This window comes from Dryobates pubescens, chromosome 21, assembly GCF_014839835.1.
Source record: "Dryobates pubescens isolate bDryPub1 chromosome 21, bDryPub1.pri, whole genome shotgun sequence".
Lineage (NCBI taxonomy): Eukaryota > Metazoa > Chordata > Aves > Piciformes > Picidae > Dryobates > Dryobates pubescens.
The window spans coordinates 11,821,176-11,832,386 of NC_071632.1; the positions used below are offsets into that span (position 1 = coordinate 11,821,176).

Sequence of the window (11,211 nt, forward strand, 5' to 3'; positions counted from 1 at the left end):
AAGGAACGCTTGACCAAAGGTCTCTGCTCTCTCAGCAAAATACTTAGAGATGTCATCCTTACAGCTGATCTTTCCAGAGCCAATGGGAACTTCTCCAGGGCCCTGGGAAATCATCTGCTCTGTGCTGTGGCAATGCTTGCTTATCCCAAAGAGGACCATTCCTCTTCTGCAGGCAGGTTACAGAAACTTTTCCCTAGAGTCTGCACCAAATGATTCCTAGGAGTTTACTTCCTTCTTTCTCCACCAGCCAAGAAAAGCTCACACTATTTCTTGAAAATAAGGAAAAAATACTTAACCCCCTGCTCTAAAACTCTGTGTGTGTGTGGGAAACCCCTATTTGGCCAACAGAGGAAACAGTAGAGACATAGCAACAATTACTGCTAAGCCTGTTTATCTTTGTTCTCCCAAAAACACGAAGAATGGCAGTAAATACAATTAGTCACCAGCCACTGATGGGGGACAGGAGGCTGAGTCACAACCACACTCAGCTCTGTCTCAGGAAAGATCAGTGCCAGTGCCTGGTGCCTCTGCACCTCCTAGCCTTGAGAAACTTAGCCCCAGGATTGGGACACTCCAGGGAACCAAATGGTGGTTCAACCACCCTTCCTGCTTCAGCTGTGTTTTGGGATGCTCACCATTAGGAAGCTCTGGGATTGCTCCTCTGAAGGATCTTTCTTCTCCCTCTGTGTGATGCTGTGTTGGTGTTTCATCTCATGCTTTAGCTGCATGGACCACTTCCTTGCTCCTATCCAATAATTATCTCTGTAAATGGCACAGGTTGAGAGAAGCAGTCAGGCACCCTGGAGGAAGGGATATGAAGGAATCTTTCCAGCCTGCTGTGTGTAAAGTGAATTTTTAAGAAGCTGTTGCAGTTGGTGACCAGGATGACTCCCAAGCAGATATGTCTCACCTCAGACTTCCTTGGCTAGTGAGTGTGCAATGTTATCACACCAACATCTCTTGAAACCTCTCTCTGATTTCTGTGCTTTGCCCCTCAAGGCAAACAGATGGAAGTTTAATCCTCTTCCCTTAGTGTCTCTGGATTGCAAAGTCTTTGTCAAACTGGAGCCTGAGATCTTAAACCCTAATGCTTTTTCCTAGGTATTGAGATAATTGCTATGGGCTAGAAGCAAGGAAATTAAAGTAGCTGGGCTAGGAAAATGGGAAATGGCAGCAAGTGAGAACTACATAATGGAAGAAGTAATTCAAAATTATTTTCTTCGTGTCTTCATACACAGATTCATTGCTTGGACAAGTGGAAATGAGCTTAATGGATTCATTTCTGCTCTGACAGTTTGAGACTAGGTGAATTGAATTTCTGCCAAATTAAGGAAGAGCCTGGGCATTTTCCATCCAACAGGATGAGAGGAAAGTGAAAGAAAAGAAATAAGGAGTCTTTCCCTATTCTGGATTTCTAATAGGTTAGGAAGTAATGCAAGTGGGCATGGTAAAAACTGGGGTGACTCTCTTCTGGCTTGCTTCTGTCTGAAAATCAGTCCAGGTGTGAAGCACACAGCCAGGTACACAGGCAAGCAAAGCTTAATAACTTTGGGTGGGATTGACCTTAGCTAGATGATGCCATGGCTGACCTTCTCTGGTGTTAGTGATGTCCCTTTCTGCAGTGGGATGCTGCAGGAGCTGATATCCCTTCCAGCCACATTCCGAGAGTGCTGAGGTTGTTTTTGCAAGGGCTCTGGTGCTGAGGATGGCTATTTCCCTCATAGACTGGAAAGCAGAGGGTGTTCACAGTGCACCTCTTCCAGTATGTGCTCATGCCTGTGTGGTATATGGAAGCCAGAGGGGGGGAAAAAAAAAATCAAAGCTGTGCAAAGGATTTTACTTTCCAGGCCAGTTTGGTGTATATAGGTTATTATTGTAAATCTATTATTTGTGTAAAAAAAAAAAGAAAGACTGTAGATAGATGTAAACTGATGCTTTCTCCTGAACAGGAAAAGTCTGGAGATGCTTGGTTAGATGTCTGCTGCTGCATCTGCATCTTTGTGGTATTGAGTTCAGCCTGACAGAGCTGATCTCCACATCTCAGGCTTTACAAGTGGGCATTTCCTTATGTGTCGTGACTGTGGTTTTATTTAATCCTCACTGTACATACTCAATGACAGGAAAGCTTATGTAACATTTTTAATTGGCAGCAAGAGATCTTGTGCTTGCAGAAAATGTCCTGAGTGGGACCACCCCTTGAGAGCAGTGCCTCGTACTGAAGCAGAGAAAGAAGAAGGTCCTTTTGTCCCCAGACCCATCCTGCATGCCACCTGCCTTTCTCTTTGCTGATAGAAACTTGCCCCAGCAAGAACCTTAGGATCTGGCTGTCTATTCCCCATCAAGAAAACATTAGGGGAGCAAGAGCAGCTAATTCAAGTGTTTGGTGATAACGCTAGCAGGGAGGGTATTTTTGTTGGATGGAAAATGTACAGCTGCCCCTTTAAACCTGGATGTATAGTAAAGTATTGTGATGTTTTACAGGAACAGCTCGTGCACAGCTTCCAAACAGATCAGTCCAAATGGGGCAAAGGCATGGATCAAACATAACTTTTCCCATATTGATATCATGCACTTTGCAGTTTCAGTCAACCATAGCAGACACACACACAAAAATTAGAAGGCAAACTGCACAAATGATCAATGATGCTAATTACAGTCCTCAATGAGGGAGATAATAGCAGTGCAAGAGAAAGTAAATACTTATTAGCTCTAAGAAGCATCCTGTTATCTGTATGAAAAACAAACACATTTATCTAGGCATCACCTTAATGGCTCAGGCTACAACGAGGCGGTCTGCTTACTTCACCCAGATACTGGCATGATTTATCGTGTCTGCTGGAAAATAGAAGTAGCTCCATTGATGCTAATGAACTTAAAATTGGTCTGAATAGGGAACTGTATCTTAATATTCACCTCAGCTGTTGCAAGGACACCAGCCTGCTACCTTACAACTATGGCAGGTGTTAAGAATTACTTAGCAGTATGCTATACATTATATATAATAGGGTACATTACACAGCTCCCCTCTCTCCTGGCCATCTGTAACCCTTCTGAAAATCTCATTAAGCACTAATACACAGTCAATGGGAACTTAGTTTAAAGGTAAGTAGGAGGTGCTGAGGGCCTCTGGATCCAAGATGGCACAGGATTTAAGTCTCTTTGTTGAGATCCACACAACAGTTTTGTTGAAAGCTGTTGTGGTTGTCATGTTTGGGGGATGATAAATATCTCAGTGTTGCAGGATGAGTGGCAAGTGGGTTGGACTTGATGATCTTTGAGGTCTCTTCCAACGCTGGTGATTCTGTGATTCTGTGATGTGCTCAACACCTCTGGATGTCAGGCCAGCATGTCCACAACTGGCCACCCCTCTTCAACCATCCCCAAACTATTCCCTAATTCATTGCCACAGAAGGCTTCAGCCCCGTCTCAGCAGCTCTCCGTTAATGGCATAATGAACTGATACAAGGCTAAGTCAAAGGACTCAGAGCTAGTGTGCAGTAAACATAAGCATATGTTTAGTGTTGGGTTATAAACTGCTGTAGCCAAAGTGGGCAAGTGTTACAAACTTCAAACATGAAACAGATGCAAGTTAATTAGAGGCATGAAAGTGATGACAATAGAAGTGAGCTGCAGCAAGGAAATGAAATGTTAGTTTAGGCAGAAGTTGCTTCAGCTCTGCCTTATGCTGAAAAAGCCTTGGGTCTCTGCTGAAGTTGGGAAGGCTCAGACATTTTATCAGGACAGCCAGGCACGTTGCTCACATGCAGAAATGTAAATCACTGGTACGAGCAAATGCTCAAAGGGAAATGCAATCTGGGAGTTAGTTTGCCATGAGGTGGGCTGTGGCTGAAGCTGGACTGCAGTGTGTGAAGGTCTCATACCTTGTATCAGTGCACACAGGGAAGCACATGTCCCACTGACATGAGCATCCCGAGAGAGGGGGGCTGGGCTTCCCAGGCAAGTACTATGGGTTTGCTGCCCTCCTGCTCCTGAAAGGCTCCAGTCTGCACTTCCCTACAATTTCACAGCCAGGAGAGATCTCCAGCCCTGGCCAGGGGCTGTTAGGAGTCCAACTAGTGGCATGAGCCCAAATAAAAAGGCAGAAGTGCTTCACCAGGACTAGGCAACCCCTGAGACCACAGTCCTGTGGTCTCAGGGGATGCAGTCTGCTCCTGCCAAGGCTTTCCTCTTCCCTATAACTGTAGACAACAGACTTAGTGACTCTCTTCTTGCCAATAATTCTTCTCTCTAGACGCTTATACTCTGCCCATCTAGCATCTGAGTAGCCCTAAAAGCAGTGGTTTGGAGCAGTCAGTGCTCTTTCATTAGTGTCTTGTGAGCTGGTGTCCTTCAGGGCCATGCAGGTTTCCATGCCTTGCATAGAGATTGTGCAAGGAGTGGGTTGTCTAGTGTTGGAGGGAAAAGTCCCAAATAAAAGCCCAAATAACAGGACCTATGAGGTAGCTCCAGGAGCCTCGGGTATATTTGTATCCTTGGTCTCAGATGAGCAAGTGTGAATGTGCCTCAGTCCTGTGAAAGACTGGGCTCCTGCATAGACAGACTATCTTTGTCCTCCTGGAGTGCTGCTCTGATGTTCTGCCCTCCAACATTTCCTACACCTCTGCCTCAGACAGACTTGGGAGCCAAAAGGGCTACCCACAAAGAAGATGGTTTAAAATAGCTCCCTTGACAAAAAGAGCATTGCTGTTCAGCCACTACTCCCTTCCTACAGCCCTTACTCATGGGCACTGGCAGTGCCAGATGCAGGGCATTTGTACAGGGATTGAAGGTCCAGGAGGCTTCTTGGACCTCTGCTGCTGGGGCCCTGCACACCCCCACCCACATACCCCCACCTGCTCAGCCCACCTGCATTTCCATATACTTCCAGTGCCTTGTCCTGCCACCACACAACCAATGGAGCAGAGAAGCTCGCTCTGCCACTTGCCAAAGCTGCTCGGTCCAGCCCCACGTCCTGGCACCTTCTGTGCAAGCCAGGGCCTCAGAGGAGTACTTGAGGGATTAGCAGCAGTAAAAGTCCTCCTCTAAATGAGAATTTCAGGTTGGGGTCTGAAATTGTGGCAGTTTGGAAAGCACCCAGTGGCTGTGCTGTCAGGGAGTGCTCATGAGCAGTAAAATAAAACTGTTGCCTAGTTATAGTTTCACCAAGGGGCACTGCACTGCTGGGATGTTAACTCCTTGCATACAGACACCATGGGTAGGGGCTTGCCAGCACTGCTTCTGCCTCCAGGAGGGAAACAGGTAAAGGTATCATGGTGCTGCCACACAGACACTAGACAGCTGCATGGCAACAGAGGCAAAATTACAGGCACGTCTACTCATCCTGCACCAAATCCCATGTGGCTGGGGCAGGAATAACATCCAAGTGTTATCCATTCTTTCCTTCACCAGGGGGAAAAAAGTCTGTGGTTGGGAACGAGCAGAGCATGGCAGAGCAAGGCAGGAACAAAAAAGGGGCTTCCTACCATTTGTGGAAACTGAAATTAAAGCAAACAGAAAGGAAAGGGGAAAAAAAAGACAGCAACAGCCCGGGGAAGGTTGCAATTACTCTACAATGAGCTATTCATTTCACTAAATCACACACCGGCACAGTCATTGTAGGAGGGTCTTGGCTGGCAGAGGGGTGCAGATTGAAGTGGAGAAGCTCAGATGTTGTTGATATTTTTATTTGGGCAAAGTTTCACCATGTAAGTTATTTTAGACAAGATGACTCATGGCAAAAAAGCACAACAAAATACCCCAAACAACCAAACAAACCCCCCCAACCTCCAATTAAATGGCTGGAAATGACCACACTGAGGGGAATCATAGAATAGAATCACAGGATGGTTTGGGTTGGAAGGGACCTCCAAAGGTTGTCTAGTCCAACACACTACAGTGAGCACCAGATCAGGTTCTCAGAGCCTTCTTGAGCCTGACCTTGAATATCTCCAGGGATGGGGCCTTAGCTCTTGCATTGTTCCACCACCTTCATGGTAAAGAACTTGTTCCTAACATCCAATCTAAATCTCCTCTTCTCTAATTTCAAACCCCTGCCCCTCGTGCTATCACTGCAGGCCTTTGCAAACAGTCCCTCTGCAGCCTTCTTGTAGCCCCCTTTGGGTACTGAGGTACTGAAGGCCGCTATTAGGTCTCCCTGGATCCTTCTCTTCTCTAGGCTGAATGACCCCAGCTCCCTCAGCCTGTCCTTGTAGGAGAGTTGTTGCAGCTTCCTAATCATTTTCCTGGCCCTCCTCTGCACCCACTCCATCAGTTTCATGTCCTTCCTTTGTTGAGGGCTCCAGAGCTGGATGCAGGAAGAGGAGGTGTGTTGTGGGTGATTTCTGTCCACATGGAGCTGCTTCCTGGGGCTGGGCACTGTGGTTCCTGTACTGTCCTGGCAGAAGATGGTCAGAGGCACACTGCAGCACAGGCATTAGCTCTGCAGCACAGGCTGGTCAGAATGACACCCTGCTCCTCATGCACCCTTCTTCCTGAACACACTTGCTCTAGGAGGACATGCCATGCAGGGGGAACTGCAAAGGACATGGGTGAGCAGGGAGAGGCAGCAAAACATCACCTCAAAAGTCAGACTTGCAAGAATTTCTGATGCTCTGAGCAAATGCTGTAGGTTGGTTACATCCTTCAAATCTTGGGGAAAAAGTGATTTTGTTAGAACTTCCAGTTCTGTGCCTGTTTAGGTAGAAGATTGCAGCAATGTCACCTGTGATGAAGCACTGCCATGCAGGCAACCATTAAATGGAGCTCCTTATTCGAGGAAACATTACTCACACAGCCAAGGGAAAGAACTGGAAAGACTCTGCTACATGGTGCAAGGTCATATTTCATTTCCGTAGTGTTTTCTCTCCCCAGGAGGCAGCCAGCAACCAAAGCAAACTCCAGTCTATGAAGAATTCCCTTATTAAAGATTACTCAGCTCCCTTGCTGCTCTAAGATGTCTCTCAGGAGCTGATCCATTCACAGAGAAGGTATTTTGTTTTGTGTATGTGTATATATGTACACATTTAGGGGTGGGGTTGTTTGTTTGCATGCTTTTTTGTTTGTTTTTAATTGAAAAATATCTTTCCCCTTCCTACCATCCCTCCAGTCTGGGTAGATGTTCTTTAACATAAAAAGGGGGTTTTGACAAGTTGAATTAAACCTTCCTGCCTCTGATGAAAAGCAACCACAGGGCCGAGATGATTAACCGGGCTGATTTGGTGACTTTCCTCCCTAGTTCAGCCTCAGCAGCACTGACTGCTGCAGATCTCTGATAACTGCTGCTGGGCACCTTTCAGGATGGTTTTCTATCAGCCTTTTATCTGCAGTTTGATAGATCCTGTTGCTTTGGAAAAATCTGCAGACTTCCTGGCAGGTCTGAATTTGGTCTGTGAGAAGCACAGGTAGCCCTGAGGCTCCTCAGCCCTTGGCTGATCCATACATAATGCCAGCACTCCTGATGCTCTCTCATCCCATCCCATCCCATCCCACCTTCATCTTTCATTAGAGCTCACTGATAAGGAAAATGCACAGGTCTGTATGGAATCTGCCCAAACTTAGAATCTGTCTGTGTGCTCGGGGAGGTTGCTGTGGCGCTGAGCTGAAGAGAGTGTGTTTAGAGAGATGATTAGTTTTCCATTAGAAACTAATGTTACCTGACCTTGATATTAGTGAATTTGCTACAATGGCAACTAACTGGAATGTTTTGAAAAACACAGGAATTTTTTTCACTTGGTCAAATATCACAGAATCACAGAATCACCAAGGTTGGAAAAGACCTCAAAGATCATCAAGTCCAACCTGCCACCACAGACCTCATGACTAAACCATGGCACCAAGTGCCATGTCCAAGTCCCTCTTGAACACCTCCAGGGATGGTGACTCCACCACCTCCCTGGGCAGCACATTCCAATGGCTAACAACCCTCTCTGTGAAGAACTTTCTCCTCACCTCGAGCCTAAACTTCCCCTGGCGCAATTTGAGACTGTGTTCTTTCATTCTGGTGCTGGTTGCCTGGGAGAAGAGACCAACTCCCTCCTGGCTACAACCTCCCTTCAGGTAGTTGTAGACAGCAATAAGGTCTCCCCTGAGCCTCCTCTTCTCCAGGCTAAACAATCCCAGCTCCCTCAGCCTCTTCTAATATCAAAAGAGGCATTTAAAATTTCTTCCATTACTTTGTATGACAGTCTGAAAACACAAATGAACAAATTCACCATGGCTAGGAAGGAAGTATTCTACCTCCATCTCATTCTGAGGAGTGTCTGTGTGAGTGAAACCCTCTGCTGTGCAGCTTCTCCCACCATGGGCATCTCTGCAGCCCCCGCTACCTCCTGCCGGATGCTCAAGGGCAGCACAGATTGCTTACAGGTCTTTCCCAGTCTAATCAGGTTTATACATGCAGGGACCAGGCTCAGCAATGGGATTGGGTGACACTTTGTTTAACTTCTAGTTACTTGTTCAAAGGGCTTAAAAAAAAGTCCTTATTTGTATGAATTACTGTTGAAGGAAGTTCCGGGCTAGCTACCTTTTACTACCTGCTTGTCCCCAGCCTGATGGCCTTTGGTGCACATTTCTCCAAGAGCTCTGTTTCTGTAAAGAAAGAACAACACAGATATGGTGGCATTAGCTCTTGCTTGCCAGTAGGGTTTCAGTGCTTACCTGGAAGGAGTTGCCTCCATGATTGCAAGACTCAGGTAATCGTTTGTTGGAAAAGACCTTTAAGATCAAGTCCAACCCTAACCCAGCCACCATGGCCATTAAACTACATCTCGAATCACTACATCTACATCCCGCTTGAACACCTCCAGGGATGTGTCCACCTCCAGGTTTGTGTCCCCCACCCATCCCTTCTCCCTTTTGAGTGACAACAAAGGAATCAGCTGTATCATGTCTTTTGTCACTTGGCTTCATGCCCTCAGGCATCACATCTTTCTACAGCTACTTCTAGCTCATCATCAAATGGGTCACAGTCAGTCCTGAGCCAGAATGGACTCACACTGCTAACGCAGACAGGCTCCAGAGCTCAGTCCCATTTCTACACAGGGGCTGATCTGCAGCAACTTTGGCCTAACATGAATGCCCAGAGGTGAACCTGGATCTTCTGGTCAAGACTTTGATGTAACATTTAGCATGCAATAAAGCCTCTCTGATGCAAACCAAGAGAAATTACCCAGCCTAGCTGGTTGTAACAGGATGTTCTCTGCACAAGCTGTGTTCAGCTTTGATTTAGAGTCTAACAGCCCTTAATTCCTCTCCTAAGTTTCCCTGTTGAATGTTTGCATCATTTCAGGAGAACATTAGAGATTATTTAATTGAAATAGCTTTCAGAGATTTGAAAGCTCCAAAGATCAGCTGACTTTTCCAGGAAAAAAAAAGAAAAAACAAGAAGAGCATTTAAAACCAAAGTAAGGGTTGCTCTGAAGGTTTGTTCTTTATTTTAAGACAGCTTAAGAATGATTTAACAGGGTTAACTTCAGAAAGAAATATCCTGAAGTCCTCTAGGAGACATATTCTTGCAAGATTGCCAGCTAGTTTATAACTGAGATTCCTCGTGCTCCATGGGGGCAATTACTGCAGCTGGGCTGGAAAGGCTTCAGTATTGAAACAGCAGTCAGTGAGCTACTGAACACAGGCTCAAATCCACATGGAGATTCTCAAAGCCTGGGCTGATTAGAGCAGAATAAATCTTGGATTGGGTTGCTGTCCCTGCCTTCAAGTCTCATACTAGGGGGGATATGGTATGGAATGGGGTAGGCTGGTCATGCATTTTATCTGGGAAATGAGCTTTCCTTTCTCTGGGAGGTTGTCTGGAAGAGTCACTTAAAGGTAAAGCCAGAGGCAAGGAATTCAGCACCAAGTTGTGTAATATCCAGTAGCAACATACAAAAAAGAAAGAAATAAGAAAAAAAAGGAAAACCTTTCTGACAGCCATGAATTTGTTTAAGCAGATACAGGGATGCCAGAGCCACAGGAGCCAAGTGACACCTTTCTAGCAAAACTTCCTATGTGTAGACATGGCACTTCAGGACATGGTTTAATGGCCATGGTGGTGTTAGGTCAGTGTTGGACTCAATGATCATAGAGGTCTTTTCCAATTAAAACAATTCTGTGATTCTTGGGCAGTTGCTTACCTTCAGTAAATCCAAACTGAAATCCACATGCTGTAAGGCCTGTCAGTGTTCCTGTTGTCTGGGTGAATGCATGGAAAGATGCTTCAGCTTGCACTCCTCTGCAGGGTTTTGCCCAGGTCCATTCTTCATGGCCTGTGGAGAGGAAGTCTGACTGGGCTCTCAAGCGCCTGGGCTGCTGGGTGACCACATCCACAGTGTCTTCACAAGGGGCTGCTGCAACGCTCTGCTAGTGTTACCAGTTCAATCCTCCTGCTGTGAGCCTTCCAGGTCTTCACCTCCCTCACTGACAGCAGTGTCTGGCATCTCTGTCATGGGCACAGAGACATGTTCTCCCTCCTTTTGATCCAGAAGATCTGCAAGGTGTGAAAATAGAGAAGCTATGGCAGGAGCGAACACTGATGTCCCTGCTGTGCTCAGGGGCTACTCTAGTTCACAGGCTGGCTCCAGCTCCAGCTCCAGCACCATTCTGGTCATCTTCATGCTGTCTCTGCCACCAACCTCAGCAGCCACTGGTACCAGCAGTTAGCAACAGCCAGCAGGGCTCTAATAGTGGTAAAAGGCTTCCTTGAATTTTTGGCTACTGAGTAGCTCATTCCTTGCTCTTACTGTGGGATTGGGAAGCAAGTCATAGCAAATACTTGTGTTAGAGCAACCACTCATTTTTGAAAGCTGGAGCAATTTTGATGACTTGAACTTCTTGGCTAGTGGATTCCAGGACAATCCTCATAAAAAAGCGAAGGGGTTTTTCCATCTTAGGCTTCTGGAAAAGCTGGGACTGCAGTGCCAGGATAGCTGCTGGTTTTATTCTTCTGCTATAAGATTTGGTGAGATCTTGCAGCATTAGGTCAGTCTTGGGAGCTTATGGCTGAAGTGAGAGCCTGGTCCTCCTCTTGAGCTGCAATCAGAGCTGGTGGGGAGTGTTTGGACAGAAGGGCTTTTTTATTGCTACTGTCAGAAGCTTTTTGATGGCAGCATGCCTGTATTGACTGAATTCTGTTCGGGGAAATATGTCAGATCCAGCCTGGACTAAAGTAATTCTGCAGAACTAACGCTGATGGGGTGGGTCTGATTGCACTCTGGTGGC

The 11,211-nt window shown here is 46.3% G+C and overlaps 1 long non-coding RNA gene across 1 annotated transcript; it reads right to left on the reverse strand.

The window, feature by feature from the left end:
• Positions 1–647: 647 nt before the first annotated feature.
• Positions 648–10,199, reverse strand: LOC128898307 (uncharacterized). The gene is made up of 3 exons (XR_008462801.1): positions 10,128–10,199; positions 8,522–8,586; positions 648–762 (listed from the first exon to the last, which is right to left on the reverse strand). It is a non-coding gene; the product is annotated as an uncharacterized LOC128898307 (long non-coding RNA).
• Positions 10,200–11,211: the final 1,012 nt, after the last annotated feature.